This window comes from Pelodiscus sinensis, chromosome 6 (assembly GCF_049634645.1).
Source record: "Pelodiscus sinensis isolate JC-2024 chromosome 6, ASM4963464v1, whole genome shotgun sequence".
Lineage (NCBI taxonomy): Eukaryota > Metazoa > Chordata > Testudines > Trionychidae > Pelodiscus > Pelodiscus sinensis.
In genome coordinates this window covers 28,174,230-28,195,939 of record NC_134716.1, presented here as the reverse complement: position 1 = coordinate 28,195,939, position 21,710 = coordinate 28,174,230, and the positions used below count along the sequence as shown (strand labels likewise).

The 21,710-nt window shown below is 48.4% G+C and overlaps 1 long non-coding RNA gene across 1 annotated transcript in view; it reads right to left on the bottom strand.

Annotated features, from left to right (window-relative positions):
* The window catches only part of LOC142829825 (uncharacterized), a 77,190-nt gene that overhangs the window by 31,022 nt on the left and 24,458 nt on the right, over positions 1-21,710 (bottom strand). The window lies entirely within an intron of this gene.

Here is a 21,710-nt window from a genome sequence, read left to right as displayed (position 1 = left end):
TGTGCCTGTCAGCTTTGGAGTTTGATTTGATCCTCGGGGATAGAGAAGGAACTGAATTAGGGTTGACTGTTCCTCCATAGTAGCCTCTTAAAGATACATGAGATGGCTGATGCACATGCATGGCCAATCAGGGCACTGCTACCAAAAGTTTCCAACAAGAAATGCATGGCACTAAAACACCTAAAGTGGAGCACTCACAGGGACAACAATCTCCAAGAACCTCAGTTACTGCACAAGGTGCATAACCTTCTTTTCCAAGGATACATAACCTTGCTGGTAAAAAAAAAACAGTTGCAAAATTCAATTACCATCTGGTTAAGAAGATGGCCTGGATTCATTGCAGTAGCTGTCCAGTAAACATTCTTTCCTTTTATATTGCATTTAAAACAGCTTGAAGATAAATTTATTACTGGAGTTCACCAGAATGGCTGCTCAATAGTTTCGGCAACTAGATCTTACAAAAAAGATAATGTGTACACAGTACAAAAATCAACACCTGTAGTATGGGTGGATAAATACATTTAGGGTCAGATGAAGCTCATGGTCAGCAGTGAATATGCAGCCACACAAAAGAAAGAGATGCAATGCACAGCTGATGGCTGCCATTCTGCTTTCTGTGATGATGCAACAGGGTTGGTGTGGTTGCCATATTTAGGAAGAACATTAAGAATTCAGGAATGGGAGGAAGATAAGAGGTCATCCTAAAGGACAAGGAGGAAAATCTATCTGATGCAGAGGAACATGCTAGGCTGGAAGGAAGAATCCATTAAAAAAGGACTGAAAAGTTTTAGGCGGGAATCTAAACTGTTTAGTTTAAATCCACTCTGGTCTTACAGGACAGCTGAAAAAAAGAGTTATGGATTATCTTCCTCTTAATTACATGTGTTTTCTTCTACTTATGTCCAATGTAGTATTATCTTTCTCTGTAGAAAGATCTTTAACTACGTAAAATACTAGTTTCAACAATAGTAGCGGTAGCATACAGAGCCATATATGCGCATCCTCCAATTCATATCATGTTTTGTCATGATGTTTGGCTTCCCCATATTTCCTTGGATATACACTATACTTCCAAGTACACTTGTTGGATGAAAAAATGCCACAATTAATTATTCCATAGCCTGAGAGCTGTGAAGGAATACTGTGGCTACAGGAGCATTGTTTAATAGACAATTACATTGTTTTAACACGTGATAATACTACACAACATTTTTGGAGTGCCTACTTGGGTCAAAATTCTGCAGAGTTATTAAATAATAGTTTATCCTCACAATGCTCTTGAGGGGTATGTAAGTAAATATGACTATCTTCATTTTACAAATGGAGAGTCTGAGGCAGAAAAGTGAAGTGACTTTCCTAAAGCCAAACAATAAATCACTGGCAGAGCTAGGAGTAGAACTTACACCCTCCAAAGCCAGAACTCACTTCTCCAGTACTGTAGTAAAATCTGCTGCAGAACGCTCTGCAGTATTTCTAATATCCATACACTATCCTTTTCACTTACTAGAATAGCACTGTGGAATAAAGGGTACAGCTACACTGTAGGGCTATGTCTAGACTGCAGGCTTCTTTCGAAAGAGGCTCTTTCGAAAGCATCTTTCGAAAGAGCCTCTTTCGAAAGAGAGCATCTAGACTGCACGGAGAAATTTCGAAAAAGCGGCTTGCTTTTTCGAAAGAAAGCATCCGGTGAGTCTGGATGCTCTCTTTTGAAGAAGCCCTATTTACATTGAAGAACGCCTTCTTTTGAAAGAGGAACTTTCGAAAGAAGGCGTTCTTCCTCGTGAAATGAGGTTTACTGCCATCGAAAGAAAAGCCGCGTTCTTTCGAATTAATTTTGAAAGAACGCGGCTTGAGTCTGGACGCAGGGGAAGTTTTTTCGAAAAAAGGCTACTTTTTTCGAAAAAACCCCTGAGTCTGGACATAGCCTAGCTGTACCACTGTGGAATAAGGGTACTGTGTGGGGGAGGGTTCGAAGAAGGTATGCAAAATTGCGCAAATTGCGTTCGCATTTGCATATCTTCTTCCTTTTTTTTTCTGGAAGAGGATTTTCCTATATTTGGCCTGTCTACACGGGGCCAAATGTCAGAAAAAAAACCTCTTTCGGAAGCCCCCTTATTCCTCGTAAAACATAGAACCGAAAGAGATTTTTTTCCCGACATTTGGCCCCATGTAGACAAGCCAAATATTGGAAATCCCTCCCCACCCCCGGAGAAGATGTGCAAATGCGAGTGCAATTTGCATACCTTCTTTGGGAAAAAAAACCCACAGTGTAGCTCTACCCTAAGGGAATTACAACTGTTACAGCTTTTATAACTATTAGGAAAAAATAGCTCGGTATGAATTTTGGTTATTTTGAACTATTCTAGGTATAAAATAGATACTGCGACTTAGCTACACAATGGTAATATTTTTACAAACTTATAAAAACTGCACAAAGAATCTGTATGATAGATAGATAAGGAACTAGTTCTTGGCCTTTGTGACTCATGGCCAGGAAAGGGTTAAACATCCTGCAGAATAAATGACCCAAATTCAAACTTTAGTGATATACACTGGTAGATAATATTTGTGTTTTTCTGTGTTTGCATGTATATTGTTAAAGATTTACAAGGTAATCAAATGGTTTTGTCTATACTGTATTAATCACTCTTTTAAATGTACAGCAAATCATCTGTGAATGATGGGCCATTGTCTGATAGTAATCCATATAGCTAATAACTGGTGATGCTTGGGAGATCTGTCTATTTGGAAGTCTCCATGGGTATCTTTAGACTACAGGGTTTTTTCAAAAAAAGAGGTCTTTTTTTGAAAATACCTGCGTCTAGACTGCCGCCGCGTTCTGTTGACAGTAAATCGAAAGAATGTGGCAGTTTTGTCAACAGCGGTAAACCTCGTTTTATGAAGAAGAACGTCTTTTTCAACAGAGATCTGTCAAAAAAAGGTGTGTGTGGACACGGGGAGCCTGTTCTTTAAAACAAAAAGGCCTCCAGGAAGAAGCCCTGGTCAACAGTCCATCCTTTACAAACCTCTATGGTTTCTGTCCGCAGCCTCTTAAAGGCACAGGCACCCAAACAGGTATTATTGTCAGGAAGCCAGCCAGATCACCCGTGCACCCATGTCCCAGCCTCAAGGCCCCCCTGGCCCTTCTCGGGACAGTGAGGAGAACCCACCCAGGGGCACCAAAAGGCGGGCACCAGCCTGGTCAGGGCCAGAAATTAAAAACCTCCTGGAGCTCTGGTCCCAGGAAGAATCCCTGTAGGCCTTGCAGCTGCACCATAGGAACGCAGACATATATGAGCGCATGGCCCAGAGACTGGCCAAGAAAGGGCATAACCCCTGCACCATGGACTAAGTGAGGGCCAAGGTGAAAGAACTGCGGTAAGGGTATGCCAAGGCCCGAGACCAGAGCTGCCCATACTATACAGAGTTGGAGCAGATTCTTGGAGGTGGGGAAGCCCAGACTCCACTGTGTGTGGTGGAGTCTGGGTTACCTCACCATATTGTGGACCAACCCCTGAGGGACGATGACCAGGAAGGAGGGATGGGAGAGCTGCACCTGGAGGAGGAGGAAGAGACAGCAGGGACCCTCTCCCAGGAGGCTCCCCAGGCATCCATGGACATCAGGGAGGGAACATCGGGTGAGTGCTTTGAGGGGTCACCACACATGGGTGGGTTGGAAGTGTGGGGGGCCATCTAGTCCCATTGCCACTGTGGGGCCCCTGTGATGCTTTCAGGTTGCTGCTCAACTCACACACAGTGTCACGTGTAACACCCCTGAGTCTCCTGTCCAAAGGAGAGCCCGACAGTGACGGCATGCCCTCGGGACAGTGGGGGAAGGGGGGGCACATACATTGATTGTCTCCTCTTCTTTTCCTCCACAGCCAGATCCTCCACCCAAGAGGGGAGCACCACACTTGCCCCATCACCATCCTGGACATGTGGCACCCGCAAGCAGTGGCGTGTCTACACTGACGTGCTGAAAAAGCACTTAGTGGCCCTGCAGGCCTCAACAGGACTCTTCAGCAGAGGACAGAGGCAGAGGCCATGCGGCGCAACAAGCTGCTGGATGAGCTGGTCCAGCAGCACACTGCTATCTGTGCCACTATGTGGGAGGTCCTAGCCTTGCCTGTCCCTGTCATGGGCACTGATCCTCCTGAACGCCAGGACCCTGCTCTCCCAGCCCCTCATTGTTCCCCAGCCCCTCCTGCTCCTGTGCCCTCACAGGCCGAACAGCTGTCTCTCCTTCCTGCTCTGGCAAGGACAGGCTCTCGCTCCACCTGAACCCAAGGTTGTGGTGGCGCCAGGAAGCAAGAAGGTGGCAGGACCCTGCGATCAGGGAAGCAGCGGCCTACTTGACCCCCTCCAGATTTTCAGTCCCCTACCACCCCATATAAAGGACATTTCAGTTATGTAACAAAATCTTTATTTTTGAGTGAAAGCTTTACCTTGTATATAAACATTTGAACAGTAAAAAGAGAAAGTTTTTTAAACAGTACATTTTCCTTACTGATAGCGTTTCTAATAAAAAAACAATATCTGTTTACAAAAAAACCCGGGTGCGTATGTATTCTTTATGGGAAGAGGGTGAGGGTAGTGGAGGGGCAAGTAGAGGTGGGCCAGGCCAACGTATCCCCCCCACCATGGGGGAGGCTCTGGGGAGAGTCAGTGGGCTCCTTCTGAGAATCTCTCCCTCAAGGCCTCTTGGATTTGGACACCAGACTGGTGAGCCTGGCGGACAGCAGCCATCCGGAACTGCCCAAATTGCCTCCCCTTGCCATCAGTACCTGTCTCCCACCGTGGCAGGAAGGCCTCTCCTTTCCTCTCCACCAGGTTATGGAGGGCGAAACATGCGGCTACCAACTCCGAGATGTGGCATTCACGCATCTCTAGGCATGTTAGGAGGCAACGGAACCTCCCTTCCAGCCGGCCGAAGGCACATTCCACCTAGATGTGAGTCTGGCTAAGATGCATTTTGAAAAGCTCCTTGCTCGCATCCAAGTGGTCGGTGTAGGGCTTCATGAGCCACGGCATCACGGGGTAGGCCACGTCGGCCACAATGCACACTGGCATCTGCATGTCCCCGAGTGCGAGGTCCCCCTGGGGGAAAAATGTTCCTGTCTGCAACCTGCGATACAGATAGGAGTTGTGGAATATGAGAGCATCATATGCCTGCCCCGACCACCTGACACAAATGTCCATACAATGTCCCCGGTGGTTGACCAGGGCCTGCAGCACCATGGAATAGTAGCCCTTCCTGTTTATAAGCTGGGCTGCTTGATGGGGCGGTGTGCGGATTGGGATGTGTGTCCCATCGAGGGCTCCTCCGCAATTCGGGAAGCCAAGGGCAGCAAACCCGGGAATGATGTAGTCCAGGTCCCTGAGATGGACGAGCCTCTTCAGCAGCTCCGCATTGATGGCCCTCACCACCTGTAGCAAGAGAAAAATAGACAGAAACCAGGATGTCCCTCCAGCGCATGGTTGGCCGAGGAGCTGCCTCCAAGTGCCACTCCATCCCCCACTCCCTCTTGCCCTTGCCTGGCAGTCCCCCTTTCTCAATCCCCCACACAGCAGGGCCTGTCCCCCCAAAAGTGATTTACCTCCATGAAAATGGCCCCAACGGTAGACCTCCCCATGCCAAACTGGTGTCCCACAGAGCGGTAGCTGTCGGGTGTGGCCCACTTCCAAAGGGCGATTGCAAGCCGCTTTTGAAGAGGGATGGCGGGCCGTAGGTGGGTGTCCTGGTGTTGCAGAGCAGGGGGTATCCAGGCACACAGTTCCTGGAATGTGGCCTTCTGCATCTGGAAGTTGCAGAGTCACTGGCCGTCGTCCCAAAGCCCCATGACGAGCTGGCCCCACCAGCCCAAACTCATCTCATGCCTCCAAATCTGCCTGTCCCCAAAGAAGTTTGGGGGCAAGGACAGAGCTCCTGCATCCTGGACAAAGGTCTCGTGGGTCTGGTCCGGGTCCATATGGGGCAGGAGATTCATGATAGAGTCATGAAGATGCAGCAGAAGCTGCAGTATGGCAGTGTGGGGCCGTCACCTGCCCAGGGATAGCTCAAGCTCTGTGGCCAAAAACCACAGTGAAAAGCAGAACACCTCCCCCCCGCCAGAAAATAAACTGCTGTGGTGTCCAACAAAGCAGGGCAACCAGAGCAAGCACTGCAGCAGCTTTGCTTTCCCTCTAGGAGGTAGGCAAGCCAGAAGTAGGAGCAGAGCAACAGCTGTCCAGGGGTATCCCTTTAAGCACATGTCTCTGCAAAGGACATGCAGAAGCACCAGGAAATAAAGGCTGCTTCCATGTCCTGCCAGAAGCAGTTCCGGGTGCCTTTTTTTCCAAAAGATCGTCCAGTAGTCTGGACACTCTTTTTCGAAAAAGCGGATCTATTTTTCGATTCGCGTAATGCAATCTAGATGCTTTTTCGAAAGTATCTTTTGAAAAAGTCTCTTTCGAAAAAGGCGTATAGTCTAGGCGTAGCCCATGATTGCCTATTGCTCACCCAGGCATGAATGATTAAAAGATTGCTTTAAAACTGTATAAAATGTCCTTAGGTCCTGACCCTTTTTATCCCAGATCTGCTTGATGCTTTAGCAGGGAAAGCTTTAAGCTCCTGTCTGATATCTCCAAACCTACCTCTATTCATCCTGAAATATGGACATTGGACTATAACATCAGGACTAATTATGCAAGAACTCTCTGCATCTACAAAGCTCAACAACTCTACTATGAATCTGATCTCAGAACTATATTCATCATGCTGTATATCAATCTTTACCTTTTTTTTAAATTAATGGAGATTGCTTATCTCCTAGAACTGGAAGGGACCTTAAAAGGTCAATGAGTCCAGTCCCCTGCCTTCACAGCAGGACCAAGTACCATCCCTGACAATGTTTTGCCCCAAATCACTAAATGACCCATGTAAGGATTGAACTCACAACTTTGGTGCTTAGTAGGTCAATGCTCAAACCACTGAGCTATTCCTCCCCCCGAACATTTTTAACTAACACTCCCATTTCTTTAAAAAAAAACCAGCGTTTTAGTTTCATTGATAACAATTGACTATAAAAATATATTTCTGGAAATATTCACTGACCTGGGAGGTAAAGTGGAATTGGTCACCCTAATTGAGTGACCTTCAGGTAACTCCACTGGGACTTTTGTCGCAGCCTTTCTTGCCAATGTCTCACTAATCCTTCTGATAGTGTTATACCAATAAAAGCAAGCAGGATCTTATGAGGAGGATAAGGCAAAAAGCTACATTTATTGTAAAGATAATAATAAAAAATAAAGAAAAGATAGAATTAAACAACGTTGTTTAACTACTTATTCCTATCACTACTTAACCCTTATACACTTTTATATATATATATATATATATATATATATAAACATTCATTCATACATCCATTCATTCAAGTTCTGTGTATAGTTACCAGCCTGGAAGTTGCTTGTGACAGAATACTGGCCAGGTACTCTGTACACAAGTGATGGTAGTAGGGAGCGAAGTCCTGATCAGATGCGCATCTGAAGCTCCTGGTGGGCTGGCAGCAGAACCTTGGACTCTGATTCCATAGTTTTTTAGTCCAGTTCTTATAGGAATTTCTTCCTATGCTAGTCTATGGAAATTGCTGCATCATGCTGATGTCTTCAGGGTGGCTGCCAGGTGCTCATCAGTGATCTCATCGGGTGGACCTCCTGTACTTGGTTTTCTCCACTTGACACCTTTTGGTTGCACTGGCACCTGACGCCTTCTTCAGCCCTTTGTTGCTGTATTCTCAGGCTGGCACCTCTCAGAACCAATCATTCATCATCCAAGCACTCTCTCTTACATACATTCCCTAATTAATGTTTCCCATACAGTATTTCGTATAACAACAACTTTACATATTTTCAAGAGTTGTAGTTACAAAAAAGTCAAGTTTCTGGGTGGCATTTCTTGAAACATTCTCTGTCTGAGTGCTGAGTTAGTTACAGTTGCTTTGAAGAGAACAGGCGTCAATTATGTAACAATGGCGTTAGTCAATTACAGGTCTTGGCTCCCAGAGCAGAGTTAGTGGCTTGACAATGCTTTGTTACAATGTATCTCTGCAACCTCAATTTCAAGCAGCCCCTTGCACAAGCTTGAGCATGCCCTGGGACACGGGCGGGGGGGGGGGGGGGGGAGCTATTTCTGGCTACATAGTCTTAATATTATATTCCTAACAAATTATATTCTAGAGGGGCAATAATTATAAATCTAAACATTTAACAATCTTAACAAATAATAATACTAAATCTAAATAATAATAATAATAATAATAATACTAAATCTAAACACTTTAAGTTGTGAGGAACAAATTATGGGGAGTCACTTCCACTTGGGGGAATCACATTTTTAATACATTGATATGTTATCCCTACAATAGTAAAAAAAAAAATAATGAAAATAGCCTAATGATAATTGTGATACTCATGCTGGGAAAATGTACTCTTCTGAATTAGAAGAATGTTTAAACATTTGTTTTCTCTGTTCTTATATAGATTTGGGAAACTAATAGCATACTAATATGAGGGAAAGGAATGGAGCCGAATTTCAATATACAGGTCTGATAAAATATCCTGTATACTACAATAAATATTTACTAATGTATTGCTCTTTATTTAGTTAATTTTAGACACAAAATTTTACTTGCCCCTATTGTCCAAGCAAAGCAAAGCAAGAATCTTTCTAGTGCCTTTTTGTTATAAATTATATGTGGGAGAATCTTTTGGTTTTATTTCTTTATTCTTTAATATTCATTTAAGATTTTGACCAGCATTGAACTGACTTCCAAGTAAAAGGCTTCATATATCCATTATCAATCTTCTGACACATCCAGTCCCCAGTGGCTCAAAACATTTCAGCATATAAACACTGCGGCTATGTCTACATTACAAAGTTTTTGTGCAAAAACCATGGAGCGTCCACACCCTAAGTGCATTTTTGGGCAAAAAAAACTCCAAACCAAAACAAAAAAAACCCACTAAATCAACAGGACAGAGGGCTTTTGCTCATAGAGTTATTCCTCTCCTAACGAGGAATAACTCCTTTTTGCACTACAGCTGTTGCAGAAAAAGGCATGTGTGGATGCTCCGCAGGGGTTTCTTGCGCAAAAAGAGCCTATCAGAAAAAGCACAAGTGCTCTGATGGTCATTCTGTTAATGGCAATCAGAGCTTTCTTGCGCAAGAGCATCCATGCAGTGTGGACGCTCTCTTAAGAAAAAGCACATCAACTGATTCCTGGGTTGTGCCTGGTCCCCGCTACCTGCCTGCCTCCCATGGAAATGGTGCTGGGGGAAACTGGCTTTTAAGCTGGATCCTCCCCCCTTTTGCTGCCTGTTGATAAAAGCAGCAGGGGGAGAGGAGAAGCAACTAGTCGAGGGACTAATTGACTATCCAATCAGCTTTTGCTGATCGGATAGTCGACTAGTTGCTTATACCCCTAATGAGAACCAGTTCAAACCTTTGCCCATTACCATACTACAAAACCACCAAAACATTCAACCTTGTTTTTGAGTTAGGTAATGGAAAATATGCCATTCAAAGAATACGTTTGGCAGAAGATATTCTGTGATTTTAATCCCAGTCAGCCTTAGAGAGCCAGGATCTTTCAAACCTGTCCACATGTTTTGTAGTTTTGGATTCACCGAAGGCTGGAACTAGGAGAGGGTGTAAAAGGGATTATTTTTCATATACTGCTTGTTCCTCCAAGTTTGAAATCCCTTCTTTCTTCCGGGAGGAAGACAAACATGGCACACTCTGTGCAGGTAACAACAGCAGACCTATCACCATCCATGGCTGCTGTCCTGGAGAAGGGATTAAAAAAGAAAGGCAAGAGAACCTCACGCCCTTCCCTCTCCCCTTCCCAACTCCCTCTCTAAACTCCCTGTTAGCACTCACCTATTCACAAGCAAGTTCTGCCCTGAGCCCTAGGAATTGGGTAAAGGTGTGTGTCCCTACAGTGTGGAAGGGATAGAGACATTTATGCAGGTAACAGCACCAGCTCCCAGAAAGTGGAACTGATCATCAGACTCCTGGTACTCCAGGGGTGTAGAGCTCTGCCTTGGTCCTCATACTCTTGAGGTTTTGGACTCCTACTGTTCTGAATATAGCAGGAGCAGAAGAAGATGGTAGTCTTCCAGACAACAGAGGTGGACCTCACTGAGACAATGTATTCCTCAATGGCAGAACACAGCTCAATAGTGTTGACCACCTTTATCCCATCAACCCAGCAGATACCTCTTGGAGTCTTTGCCAGCATCCACATCAATGGTGCCGATGCTGATGGCAGCTTCTGCTCCACTGTTGTATTCAGTGCCAGATGTACTGGCTACCCAGGCATGATGCCGGCCGCACTCTCAGAACCGGCAGCCTTGATGACAATCATGGCACTAACCATGACACTGGCACAGATACTACATCTGCTACATCATAGACTCACCAGATGACAGCACCTACAGTACTGACGTGACCATGGAACTGTGTCTCAGCACTGAGACCTGTTACAGTTGGTTGAGAAGGGCAGGCTGACCTCCAGGGCATGCCTAGAAGCAGCATGAGACTCAGAGTATGCAGCTTCTCATGTCATGGCCACAGGGGCAGCCATGGGAAGGAGCTCATGGCTCCAGGTGTTGGGCCTCTCCTTTGAGGTCCAACAGACTACCCAAGACCTATCTTCCAAGGGTGGGACTTTGTTTTCTGAAAAAACAGACAAAAGGCTAAACAGCCTAAAAGACTCCAGAGCCATCCTCAGGCTCCTCAGCCTCAAAATGCCCTCCAATTAGCAGAGGCACTGCCACCTGCAGCCCACTCAGCAATTTGGTCAGCAAAACCAATCAGATGTCTCCAGAAGGCACAATACAAGTGGTAGGAGGAGACTGTGTCAACCGTCTGGCCAGAGTTTGGGACAAATGAAATCATCCTCAGGTTCTGAGCCTATCTTTTGAAGGCACAGTGTACTACACCAGGCAATGAATCTGCCCCACCTTACTTTCTCGTCCCGACTATCCTCTTTCTACCATGCATGGTCCCTTATCACCTTGGACTGATGCATGGTAGACGGGTGATATTCCATCCAATTCTGGGCCCTTCTAGACCTCTTGCCTGTGCTTCTTTAGGAATCCTTCTCGTGAGCACAGTAGTGACGGATGACAGAACAAAGAGCAATGGTCTCAATTTACATTGGGAGAGGTCTAGGTTGGATATTAGGAAAAACTATTTCACTAGGAGGGTGGTGAAGCACTGGAATGGGTTACCTAGAGAGGTGATGGAATCTCCATCCCTAGAGGTTTTTAAGTCTCGGCTTGACAAAGCCCTGGCTGGGTTGATTTAGTTGGGATTGGTCCTGCCTTGGGCAGGAGGCTGTACTTGATGACCTTCTGAGGTCTCTTCCAGCTCTATGATTCTAAGATTCCTGTATCTCAACAACTGGCTGACCAATGAACGCTCCACGGCTGAAGTGGAAGCTCAGGTCAACTTCATCAAAGACACCTTCGACAATCTGGGTCTCCTTCTAAATGAAGCAAAATCTACTTTGTGCCCCATGCACAGAAGAGAGTTTAATAGGGTTGTACTAGACCTGACCCAAGCTAGGGCATACCTGCTGGAAGCAAGGTTTCAGGCCCTGGATGATATTATTCAAGGCTTCAGACAATTTCCCACCACCACAGCAAGGAACTGCCTGAAGCTTCTGGGACACATGGCTGCATGTACCTACAAGATGCAACATGCCAGACTCAGGCTCAGACCTCTTCAGCTTTGTATTGACCAGCATGGGACAGATTGGACAGTATTGTGACCCTGCTGTTCCCGCCAGCAAGAGGACTCAAGCAGTCCCCTGCTGGCCCCATGTTCCCTGTGGCATATCAAAGCAGCCGTGCTGCATGGAGCCCAGGGTCAGTGGGGGAGTCCCCAAGCTGACCCCGGGCTCTGCGTGGCGCTGCTGCTTTGAAATACTGCATCTGCCTGGGGCTAGCTGGGGACTCCAGTATGTGGCATTTCAAAGCAGCAGTGCTGCATGGAGGCTGGGGTCTGGTCCCAGGCTCCATGTAGCACTGCCACTTTGAAGCACCCCCTATGTTTCCCTCTTCCTCCTCCCCCCTCCGCACTTGCTGCCTCTTTCTGGTAGAAGCAGGAAGGGCTGGGGGGGAAGCGACTAGTCAATTAGTCTTTTATATCCCTACCAGATGGCCTAGTGCAGGGGTGGACAAAAAGGCCTCTGAGGGCTGGATCTGACCCACTAAGCGGGTGGATCCAGCTCATGAAGGCCCTGCTGCTCCCCTGCCCTGCAGGCCAATTAGGGCCTGGGGGATCACCTGAAGCCTTCTCCGCTCTGCACCCGCTGATTGTCCTGGGGGTAGGGGAACGTGCCAAGCCTCTTCCAGTGCATGGATGCCTAGCGGGAAGGAGGGCAAAGGAGATCCCCCACCCCTAGACCAATCATGGTCTGGGGGTGGGGTAGCCCTCGCCTTCCTGTTTAGGTCCCAACCCTTCCGGTGTGGCCCAGGGCTACTTACAAAATTTTTGCAGTGGCCCCCAGGCAAAAATTATTGCCCACAGCTGGCCTAATGCCTTTTAGGTGATATAACCATCCCTTTCACCCTCTGCTGCCCCCAGTGGCAGGAACGCAGTATAGCTACCCTTTATCTCCAGGAACACACTGCTGTCCCTACTGCCCTGTAGGTACTATAGCTGTCACTTTCCTTCATCACCATGGGTATGTCTACACTACCCTCCTAGTTCGAACTAGGAGGGTAATGTAGGCATACCGCACTTGCAAATGAAGCCCGGGATTTGAATTTCCCGGGCTTCATTTGCATAAGCGGGGAGCCGCCATTTTTAAAACCCCGCTGGTTCGAACCCCATGCAGCGCGGCTACACGGGGCTCGAACTAGGTAGTTCGGACTAGGATTCCTATTCCGAACTACCGGTACACCACGTTCCACCGGTAGTTCGGTGTAGGAACCGGTAGTTCGGAATAGGAATCCTAGTCCGAACTACCTATTTCGAGCCCCATGTAGCCGCGCTGCACGGGGTTCGAACCAGCGGGGTTTTAAAAATGGCGGCACCCCGCTTATGCAAATGAAGCCCAGGAAATTCAAATCCCAGGCTTCATTTGCAAGTGCGGTATGCCTACATTACCCCGCTAGTTCGAACTAGCGGGGTAGTGTAGACATACCCCATCTGCTGCCCTTTGTGCCTCCCCCACTCTGGATCTTTGCATGCACTTCTAGGGTGTTCTTCCCCCTCCAGAATGCTGCACCCACTTCTGGGGTGTCTACTCCTCATTCTGGATTAGGCACCCACTCTGGACTGTCTCCTCTCCTCTCTCTGACATACTACACCCACTTCTGAGGAGCTTCCCCCTCACTCTGTGGAATGCTGTGCTCACTTCTGGGGTGTCTCCTGCCTTCTCTTTAGAACACTGTACCCATTTCTTGGGGGACTCCTCCCCTCCTTCTGGAACACTGTGCCCACTTCTGGGATGTTCCCTATTCACACTAGAGTGACGTGTCCACTTCTGAGGTGTCTCCTTTCCCCTCTGGAATTCTGTACCCACTTCTGGGGTATCTCCTCCTCCCTCAAAAATTCTGAAGGGGCACCCCAGAACTGGGTGTAGGGCTCCAGAGTGGGGAGGATACATCCCAGAACAAGGCACAGGGTTCCAGAGTGGAGAGCAGACACTCCAGAAGTGAGTGCAAACATCCATGGGATGGAACACCCCAGAACTGGATCCAGCATTCCAAAGACTAGAAAGAAAACATCTGAGAAGAGAGGGCAGCACTCCAGAGAGAGGAGAGGAGACACCACAGAAATGGGCATAGCATTCCAGAGAACAGAAAGTAGACACCCCAGAAGTGGGTTCAGTGTTGCAGAGAAAGAGAGAGAGGAGATGTCCCAGAAATGAGTGCAGTGTTGCAGAGAGAGAGAGATGTCCCAGAAGTAGGTATAGCGTTGTCAGTGTTGTCAGAGAGAGGGTAGGAGGCTCCCCCAAAGTGTGAGCAGCTTTCCAGAAAGGAAAGGAGACATCCCAGAAGATGGGGTGTGTACAAGACAGGAGATGACAGAACCCAGAAAAGGACAAGTATTCCAGAGAGACTCTTCCTCATAGGGTTAGCAACCCTACCAGTTTCACTGGGAGTCTCCCAGAAATGGGTTCTATCTCTTTGAGGCTATGGAAGCCAAACCATGAGATTTTACGGTGTTATAAGTCTGGCAGTGCATTGGGACTAAGACAGGCTGTCTGTCCTGGATTTCTTGCCACGCCCAGAAGCAGCTGGCACATCCCTGCATCCTCTAGGAACTGCAGCCAATGGGAGCTGTGGGGCCAGTGCTTGTAGGCATGGGCAATGCATGGAGTCACTTGCCCATGCAAGTGCTGCTAGGATATGCTGGTCACTTCTGGGAGTGGCACAGGGCCAAGGCAGGCCCTGCTTTAGTCCTGATGTGCTGCTGACCAAGAGCTGCCTAAGGTTAGTGCTGCCTGACTGGCACCTGCACCTCTCACTCTCCCCGTACCTCAACTCCCTGTCCCAGAACCTGCACCCTCCCACACCCCAACTCTCTAACCCCGGCTCAGCCCTGAGCCCCTTCACACACTCCAAACTCCTCAGCCCCAGTCTAGAGCTTGCACTCCAATTCGCTATCTCCTCCTGGGGAAGTGAATGCAAGTGAGGGAGAACAAGTGAGGAAGGAAGGGAATGGATTGAATGGGAACAGGACTTCAGAGAATGGGGGTGCATGGCCTCTGGGTGGGGCAGGAGGTGGAGTAAGGGAGTTTGAGATTATACCGTTAACTTCACATTTTGCCCACCCACCACAGATCTGCAGCAGTAGCTGAGCAGGAAATAGTCAGCTTCTCTGCTTGCCTGTTGCTATGCTAAGCTTTAAGTCTCCAAGGCTGCTCCATAGTACTGAGTAGAAATGACATGGGAAAGGCCTAAGTTTCAGAGGGGCTGAGCTCCATGGCTATGTCTACACTTGCAGCTTCTTGTGTGAGAAATATGCAAATGAGGCTAAGCATGGAATATCACTGAGCCTTATTTGCATACCTAATGAGCCACCATTTTTGCAGACGAGGCTCTTGCGCCAGAAGGAGCTGTCGACACTGCCCCTTCTTGCGCAAGAAAAATCCTCTTGCGCAATGCCGTTACGCCAAATATTTTCAGGAATAGCGGCATTGTGCAAGCCGTGTAAACAGTTCCTTCTGGTGCAAGAGCCTCTTCTGCAAAAATGTCAGCTCATTGTGTATGCAAATGAGGCATGGCAATATTCCATGCTTAGCCTCATTTGCATATTTCTCGTGCAAGAAGCCTCAAGTGTAGACATAGTCCCTGTTGATTTTAATGTGCATGAACCCAAAAACTCTAAGAAAACCAAATAAGTTAGTGTCTGTTCATGGAGCCCTTGTGAATTGAAATCAGCTGTACCTGCTTTATACCAATCAAGGATTACCACCACACCAGATGACTCTTCAGCTGGCTGATGAAACTGAAGCAGTGCAAAGGGGCTGCAGTGTCTCTGGGCTTAGCCTAAAATTGGATTCAGGCTTGGCTCTGCCACTAGAGTGAGTCAGCAAGTTGGTTTAGGATTCCCCACTTATCCTAACATTCTACTGCTGTTAGGATCCTGAGCTAGGATGTGGTAGAATCAGGAGGGCACAGATCCCCATCATCCTACCACTCCACCCTGGGTGGCAGTTTTCCCCAGGGTAGGCCCAGAGGCCTATGTTTGTCAGCCATCTGCTATGGTAAGGATGCTTGATTGTTTTGTTTTGTGCCCTGCCTAGCCTAAGGGTCCAGGCTGCTAGATTTGTTTAAAGTGTTTGTATTCTCTACTGCTCCCTTTATAAACAGTTAATTATTCTTGGCTCCAGCCAGAAAGTGCTGGGCTATAGACTGTTTGTGGTTCTGCCCCACCCAGTGGGCTGGAGTTTTCCCTAGAAACAGTGACTTGCAGTTTGCCTTCAGTGAGGGAGAGTGGCCTTCCTCTCCACTCCAGAGTGAAGGTCTGCTACATAGCAGTTGTCTTATTTACAATCCCTGGACTAGATTCTCTGCTCCTAGGACTTGCACAGCAAACAATGGGCATAGCGTGGGCTTTTATGTGCTGACTTGCAAGAGTCCCGAAAGAGTCCAGCAGAAAATGGCTGACCCATCATAATACTCAAGTCACAGCCCACCCTGCCAGCAGCTATATAGAGGGTAAAATAGAAGATGGCTATAGCAGCAGTATGCCGGCAGAGAGCACCCCCTTACTGAGGGAATCCTTAGTTCTGATCTGGACAGTTTGACCCTCTACCCTTTCAGCATCTGAGGAGATGGAAAGACCTGTACAGAGGGAGAGAATCAGGCCCTATTTTCCCAGCTAGCAGTTATATTACATGGGTGTGTCTATATAAAAAAAAAAAGTTACTCTGAAACTTCTAACCTACTAACGTATGTAATAATGTAAAATATGAAAGGACAATGTAATATTCCAGAATAGAAATTACATTTTCAATCTTTCTTTATCCTCTTCAATTTGCAAAAATATGGACTCCAATACCTTAAAACTTCCAAATCCTTTAAGCTCTGTTACTGTTATTTAAACAGAGAAATTTCTTCACCAATCCCCAAAACTTTACAAACAGGTGAGAGTGCAGGCAGTCCCCGAGTTACGCGGATCCGACTTATGTCGGATCCGCACTTACGAACGGGGCTTTCTCGCCCCGGAGCTCGCAGGCAGCGGGACCACCCAGAGCGCAGCAGTCCCGCCACCTCGACCTCCGGGGCGAGAAAAGCTGCTCCGGGTGCCCCTGGTCCGCTGGGGACCGTCTCCAGCAGACCAGGGACACCTGGACCAAAGCCGGGGAGGCAGAGGGGTCCCGCGCCTGTGAGGCTGTGCTCTGGCAAAGCCGGGGAGGCGCGGGACTCCGCCGCTGCTGCGGCTTTGCTCCCGGTGTCCCTGGTCTGCTGGAGACGGTCCCCAGCAGACCAGAGGCACCAGGAGCAAAGCCGGGGAGGCGGAGGGGTCCCGCGCCTCTGAGGCTTTGCCAGAGCACAGCCTCAGAGGCGCGGCACCCTGCCGCCGCTGTGGCTTTGCTCCCCGTGTCCCTGGTCTGCTGGGGGGGGGTGCAGCTAGTGCGCCCCCCCAGCAGACCAGGCTTTTGTTGTGGAGCCTGGGGTAGAGCAGCTGGGGTGCTGCCGGGTTGGTCCTGCAGGGACCTACCTGGCAGCCCAGCTGTTCTGTCCCAGGCTCGAGATTCAGCCGCTGTTGAAACTGATCATTGGCTGATTCCAGGAAGCTGGGGGCAGAGCAATTCTGCCTCCAGCTTCCTGTAGTCAGCCCCTGGTCAGTTTCAGCAGCAGCGGCTGAATCTGGAGCCAGTTCCGACTTACATACAAATTCAACTTAAGAACAAACCTATAGTCCCTATCTTGTACGTAACCCGGGGACTGCCTGTAATATTGATTTTGATTTCCTCACCACTCTCAATTCTGCTGAAAGTCAGTACAGAGGGTCTATCTGTTAATCTTTCTTCCCCTCCAACACACAGAAAACAAGCTTTGTCAAGAGACAGTTCTTCTGGCCAGTACTATAAAAGAAACAAACTGAAGGAGAAAAACAACCAGCAAGGAAACCAGAGGATAGAGTTTCTATGACAAAATGAAGAACTAGTAAGTACATTTTCTATTTGGTTTCAGTTAGCAGGAAATATGGCATACAATACATACTACACCAGGTGGTAAAAGCCTTCACTGAAGCTTGAATTGTTTGCCACTATTAATTATGGTAACATATCTATGGAACTGCTCATGTGAGTTAAATGAATGTTACTATTTTTGCTTTCTTAATGTTTGCTTTAAAAAGTGAAACTGTTGAAGAAAATATTTTTAATAAAATGAAATTTTATATTTCCCTAAGCAGCAAGAAAGACCAGGGCATCTTATATTAAATACTAGCAGATGTACTTGCCATTGCTTGGGTCCTTAATTGTAGTAATGTTTGGGGTTTGTTTTTGTAAATTCAAAAGGAAAATGTAGATGCTTTATTTACATGAATGCATAGGGCAAGGAGATGGGAGAGGGGGGTTCAGAGCAGGGCGTTGGGTGTGTGGGATGTATGGGGTGGAGGTGCAGGAATGAAGTCCAGGAGTGAGAGATGTAGGACTCAGGGCAGGGGGCTTGGAGGGAAGCTTACTGGGACCACCTAGGGTAGTGCTGCTATGGGGGCAGCTTATCCCGGAGGGAGGGGGACATGGCAGTGCTCTCGGGCTGGCGGCTCCTTCTGTGGGGCCAGGGCTGCAATCCCCAGTTGGTGGTTCCTCCTGGGATGCCAGGACTGCATGGGCTGGCACAGGCCTGCAGCTTGACTGGGGTGGGGAATGATGCTCAAAGGGATGGCCCTGGCTTCCAGTGCCCACTCCATGGCCTGTAGCCTGTCCAGGGCAGGGGGGAGGGATACTTGCAGCCTGTCTGTGAGGGAGGGGGGCAAGGCTCTAAGGACTGGCACTGGCCTCCAGTGCCTTCCCCCCCCTTCATAGTCTGTAGGCTTTCTGTGTGGAGGGGGCTGGCTCTGAGGGCTGCCCCTGTCTGCAGTGCCCTCCCCCCACAGCATGCTGGATGTCTGTAGGCAGGACAGGCTCTAGGGCTGAGGCTGGCATCCAGCGGCAGCCTGTGCTGTCTACCATCAGGGCAGACTCTGGTGGCCAGTCTAGGCCTCCAGTGGACCACCCCTGCCATGTCCTGTAGCCCGGGGGAGAGGGGGAATTGTCAAGAGCCAGGAGGGGCCAAAGGGTTTGTAACAGGGGTCTCCTTATTGGTGTGCTCACAGACAAGATGGTGGAGCCCCTGAATGCTTCTGGCCACTTCCTTGGTGGTAAGGCCACCACCCAGTGGCCACTCAGCAGGATAGCTCTCCCCTGGGAGCTCGCTGCCCCCAGTGGCCACTCTCATACTGAGTCCCTTGGCACAGCAGCCACTCCCTTGGCATGTTATGGAAAACTGTCCTTTTCCCAAGGCTTCCAGTTCTCCTGGTACAACCGGCCTGTAACTTTGCTTTAAGTTAGGAGAGGAAGCTGCATAACCAATCCGGTGAGTCTTCCCAAACAGACTCGCAGACAGACACACTCGGATATATATCAAATTTACCTGGCATTGCTCAGGTCCTCAACTCAAATATGTTGTGTTTGTCTTCATTTTAAATGATTGCTCTTTGTGGGGCCTGGGGCTAAAGGATTCAGTATGCAGGCCTCCCCAGGGAGAGAGGACCACCCTAGTCCTCTCCCACTGCAGCATCTTAGGGCCAGTTGAGAAGTGTCCCTGTATAGCTGCTGCAGTTCCAGTAGGCACAGTGAAGGAAGGAACCATTTCCCCCATCTGGGGCAGGTCAAGGTTCACCGACCCCACACACTTGCCCAGCCAGTGTGAGGAATGCAGCAGACTGTGCACTTCCCCTTGCTCCCTGACAAAGGGGGGACCGCCAGCCATGCTCCTGTACAAATGAGGGAAAGAGCCTGCAGTCTTCCCAGCCCTCTCTAAAGGACACCTGGGAGGTGGGAGACTCTGGGCTGGGGCAGTTCCAGATGGGGGTGCGTGTGCCCCATGTCAGCCCCTTTCACCTGCCTGGTAATTGTCTCTTCCTTTTCTGTATGGTTTTATGTGCCCCTGTATGCATTGGGAAGGGGGGGGGGGGAGTGAAGGAGAGGGCAAGCTTCATTCCTCCCTTCCCCACACAAGCAAACTCTTACTTTGCATTAAGTTATGAAAAGAGGAAGCTGCGTACCAAATGTGGTGGTGGTTGCGCTTACTGTTTAGGAGGAATTCTTGAATAGACAGGCTCACTTGCTCAAACTCTGTCTGTCTGGGCCTGTATACCCTATATACTGTATTGAGAATCTGGTGAGGTGTAGTATTGCCCCTCTGCACAATACTACCAGCCAATTCTGCATTTACAATATGTACAGGCCTATTGCAGGGGAGCCTTTGGTGACACAGAGCAGGCACAACAGCTGCTATATCACTTCCTTCCACGCTTCTTTGCCCGCCTAACCTGCAGCTGCTGTATGAGACGTTTTGTACCATTTTAACTTAGTATAATTTACAGCAGCCTTTGTTCTTCTCTAAATTACGCTAGCAAACCCGTTCAGAATTGATGCAGGGGATTCTACCTTTACATCCCATGCCTGAGCTGAATTCTGTGCTCCCTGTCCATAGCTGAGGTTTTGGGCACACTATTGAAGATGTCTTGGGAATATTTGTGGTTAAAATCCATTTCTATTGGAAAATAAATTGAGTCCTGAAAAATGTGATGGCTTATGCATGTCCATACAAGTAAATCTTGTGCAAAGTGAACTTTGTGAAGTATCATTTAAAAGTATTTCCAATTTAAATGTGTGCATCATCACTATATACAAAGTTATGGGACTTTGCTATGTTGGTTATTAAAATATGTTGTGAATCGAGGAAACACCAATGGACTAACCCCTCGGAAATAACAAAGGGACTATAAACAAAAGACTTGCGTGTCACCCCAGAGATACATCAGGCTGAGTATATGCAGAAAGGTGCAAAGATTAGCAATTCATATGAGGAACAGATACCAAAGCATATACTCCATAGATCAGTAGTCTGCAACCTTTTAGGGCCGCTCGGGGGCGGGGCCGCTCCTGTGCCGCACGCCTAGGGGTGGAGCTGCCCATACGATGCACGTCCAGGGCTGGCGCTGCTCCTGTGCCGTGCACCCAGGGCCGCCACCGCCCATACGCCACGCGCCCGGGGACAGGGCCGCCACTGCCCATGCGCTGCATGCCCAGGGACGGTGCCACCCCTACGCTGTGCGCCCAGGAACCGGCAGCGCCCACACACCTGGGGGTGGGGCCACCCCTGTGCTGCGCGGCCGGGGCCGGTGCTACCCCTGTGCCGGGTGCCTGGGCTGGTGCTGCCCATACACCTCACGCCCAGGGGCGGGGCCAGCCCCAATCACTCGGTGGGCACCATGGCGCCCGCAGGCACCGCGTTGAGGACCACTACCATAGAGCTCCTTACTTCACAAGACAGGCCGTGTTTTTTCCATCAGAAAGGGTAAAGATATAAAAGAGGAGAACACAAGGCTCATGGGTACCTCTTTCCTACCCCATCTCTGGTCTGGTGAATGCTTAAAGGAGAAACTATTTGGGCAACTTATTTAAAAAAACAAACAAAACCCAACCACTAGCAGATTTAACATCCCCGCTAATAATGTGGACTATGTTCATTGATCCAACTGCAATGATTTTACCTGATTTAACCATTTAATAATTCTTATTACTTAATAAATATTTAGTTTACTAAAGGACAGGTTACAGAGTTATATTTGGTGAGATCTGGAGTAGGATGTAAGGGGTTAACCAGTAAGCATCACTCTTACTGGGTGATATTTGCCAGGCAAGTGGTGGTCTGGCCAGGCTGGAGCAGCCCTCTCACCTACCCGTTTTGAGTGGGGGACTGCTACAGCTCACGCAGGCCCACCATGCCACGGGACCCCTGCTGACCAGAGTGGCCGCATGGCTGGACTGTGGCCAGCTGGAGCATCCCCACCAGGGAGATGCCAGGCTGGAGGAGCCCCCTCTTCCCCTGCCCCGCTGTGGGCTATCCAGACCCAGTAAACCATTTAAATGATTAAAATTATATCCTTTTAACTGGTTAACCTTTTAAAGGGGTATTTACATCCC